Raw genomic sequence first — 3,457 nt, 5'->3', positions numbered from 1 at the left:
CTGTTATGCCCAGCAACGTAACACAGTTCAAAGAATGGGAGCATCACTCTTGAAGCAAAAGGTATTCTGCGGGCAAGGTAAACAGTACAACCCTGGAAGGCGATGTATTTGACCAAGTTTAGGACAAGTACTGGGTAAAAAAATAAATGAATGTTCCTGTGCGGAGACCTTGGCTGCTTCGCGCCATTAACGCAATGGTTTCGGCACGGCCTACGGTGTTTTTCGGCTCTCTGGCATAGTGGGAGGTACTCACCAAGTTCTCCTCCTCCCTCTTACCAAATGAGGGTGCTCACTTGGCTGTGGGTAGACAAGCTGGAGTCAGTCGATGCTCGCGGCCTCGAGGCCACAGCTTCTACCGGGACAGGGGGCTCCGGTGACGCAGTACTTCAGTTTTACCGTTGGTATAGAAGTCTCGCGAGGTTTCCTGGGTCTCGCGAGGTTTCCTGGGTCTCACGATATTTCCCGGGTCTCGCGAGGTTTCCTGGCTCTCTGAGCTCCCCCCACCCCCACCACATCCCGCCGCCTTCTCTCTTCTCCGTCAACCAAAAAGCTTCTACAAATCTTATCATTAAAAAAGAAGTTAGTGAGCATCATCCCAACCTATCTCCTTTCCCTTTCTTTTACTTAATCTTTTTTAATAAATGCGTTTATGTACCAGCAAGCTTATCAGACCGGAGGTGGATGAGATATGGAAAACAGAAAAAAAAAAAAATACTAATAGGTAGATAAATGCTAAGATGGATTTAAGGAGAAATTAAGAGAGGGTGAGATTTCAAATCAGCCTAAACCCATTTCAGCCACAAAACTCTAATCTCTAAAATTCTAAAAAGCAAGAGGAATTAGGATGCCATGAAGGAAGTCAAAGGAAGAGTTCAGTAGGCCCAGTTATATGAATTATGGTTTGATTTGATTTGAGAGCAGGACCAGCAGTAATGCTAAATCCTGAGGTTCAAAATTACTGACCTAAGACTCTTCAGATTTCCAGAAAACCCTGATTTTTATGATTTCATGTTGATCTTAATCCACTTTAAATAAAATAAAATGCTATAAAGCTTCAAATAATCAAAAGATTGGAATTAGATTTCTTTAGTGTTATGGAATATGCATTTCAAGTGCTCTACAAACATATGGGAAAGTAGCAAGAAAACTTCAGATTTTAAACCTGGATTTCTTAACTACTTGCTACAGTATAATATTTCTTTGATTACTACAGGACAAAAAGGTGAGTAAAGCTCATAAGGTATTCATTTTTTTTGAAAGATAATGGCACTTAAAATTTTATTGGAAGTTGGCCTAGGCATTTTTAAATCTATAAGGATTATCAAACTTGGCACATCATAGTTATTAAAAAAGGATTGGGTCTTTTGCTTATTACTGAGTTTGGCAGAAACATATTTGTATGTTCCTCCCTTGTAATTGACAGCCCTTTAATTAAGGACAATGAGTGAGCCCAAGGAGCAAAATTAATGAAAAATTTATTAAGATTCTATGACAAAAAAAGAAAGCTTCACAAACCAGCCTTAGTAGATTATAAAACACTCCCTTTACCCATGCATTACTTTGAGTATCTCTGAAACATCTGAAAAATATTTTTTTTTTGCAGTGACTTACTAATCTGTAAGGAATGAGAACCTTTAAATATATTACAATAACTTCTAGCAGAATTTGGCATCTTTCTTCCATTAACATTAATTGAACACTACAACTGGATCTTAAAAGAAAGTTACCAATTTTAATTGTTTAGCATTTCTGAGGTTTTGAATTGTCTATATCAGTTTGTTTTTTGGAGTTGCTACCTTTGGAATTCTTCTTCTGTGTACTTAGCTGTCTGTCTGGATTTGAGGATGTAGAACGTAACTGATATTCATCTGAGGATCCTTTTTGCCGGCTTGGCTTCATTTGTTCTTTATCCACCTCTTTCTGAAGCTGTAATGCTAATAACCTATCTTGTTCTTCTTGTTTACATCTTTCAAAAAGTTGATGTTCCAAATTTAACAGCTTTGAGGTAAAGGGGATTTCTGTTTCCTCTTGGTCTGAGGAAACTTTGGGGAACATTTTCCCTCTTTTTGCAAAAAAGCATTGATCCCCAACTGCTTCAAAAGAAGATTCCTGGTCGTTTCTTTTGGAAATATCTCCTTTACTTATGATTGGGTGAGATTCTTCTCTTTCTTTCCCAACTGTGTTATTTCCAATTATCGGTGACGTATCAGATATTAGGCTTCCGCTCTCTATTTTGCCACAAGGCTTAACTGCAGCTTCTCTGGAGGATAGAACTCTGACTTTGGGTCCCTCATGACTTGTAACATATAACTTCTCATCATGCTTGCTTGCTGTACCATGGGCACATAACTGAGGCATAGGTGACTCTACCGAAGACTTTTCACCTTGTTCTTCAATGTCAGGCGATATTTGAGAAGAAAGTGTTGGCATATCTTCCTCAATTTCTGTGTCTTGCTGGGTAGGGCTCTTTCCATCATTACTGTCAGTTTCCTTAAACATGAAGTTTTTCTTGCCTTGTATTTCAGACTGTGATGCTGGCTCCAATTGTGACTTGGTTGTGTTTACCTTTCTTGCCAATTCTTTATCACTTTTCAGTTTTTCTTCCATCTCTCTTCTCTTCTTTGCCTGTCTTTTTTCCTCCTCCTCTTCCTCTGTCAATAATTTCCATATGTATTCTTCACTGGCTTTGTTCTCTTCTTCCTCGTTGGCTCGTCGTTCTGCCTCCATCTTGTTCACCTCCTCTTCATATTCTCTTCTCAATTCCCCGGGTTTACTTAACAGACGAACTGGCTGAACGTCATCAACGCTTCCTTCTGATTTTTGCCCAGAGACTCTAAGCTCACATTCCTTTGGATAGTATTTTTGAATTTTCTCCCATAGTTCCATGTTGACAAGAGAATTTCTTCGGGTATGGTATCGGGTCCATGAAGAGATTCGCCGGCGACAGAAGGGACAGCATAAATTTGCCTTTTCGATAGTCGATTGGAAGCATGGGTTACACAGTGTGTGATTACAAGGCAGTGTTACGGGTTCGATCAGGATTTCCACACAGATCTCGCACTGGATTTCAGACAAAGAAGGGATGGCATCTTCAGGTACAGCCATTTTGATATTCTAATAAAGGACAGTCAACATCAACACCCAGAAGAGAAAGAGTAGTATTTCCGGCTCCTATTCAGAGAAAGACAATTAACAGATTAACGTTTAACTGTTATGCCCAGCAACGTAACACAGTTCAAAGAATGGGAGCATCACTCTTGAAGCAAAAGGTATTCTGCGGGCAAGGTAAACAGTACAACCCTGGAAGGCGATGTATTTGACCAAGTTTAGGACAAGTACTGGGTAAAAAAATAAATGAATGTTCCTGTGCGGAGACCTTGGCTGCTTCGCGCCATTAACGCAATGGTTTCGGCACGGCCTACGGTGTTTTTCGGCTCTCTGGCATAGTGGGAGGTAC

The 3,457-nt window shown here is 40.0% G+C and overlaps 1 pseudogene; it reads right to left on the bottom strand.

Moving 5' to 3' along the window:
• Nucleotides 1-1,555: 1,555 nt before the first annotated feature.
• On the bottom strand, nt 1,556-3,105 carry LOC120583087 (E3 ubiquitin-protein ligase RNF168-like; annotated as a pseudogene).
• Between the last annotated feature and the right edge of the window lie 352 nt (nt 3,106-3,457).

Source organism: Pteropus medius, unplaced genomic scaffold (genome assembly GCF_902729225.1).
Source record: "Pteropus medius unplaced genomic scaffold, Ma_sr-lr_union100, whole genome shotgun sequence".
NCBI lineage: Eukaryota > Metazoa > Chordata > Mammalia > Chiroptera > Pteropodidae > Pteropus > Pteropus medius.
This window is presented reverse-complemented; position numbering and strand designations above follow the sequence as displayed.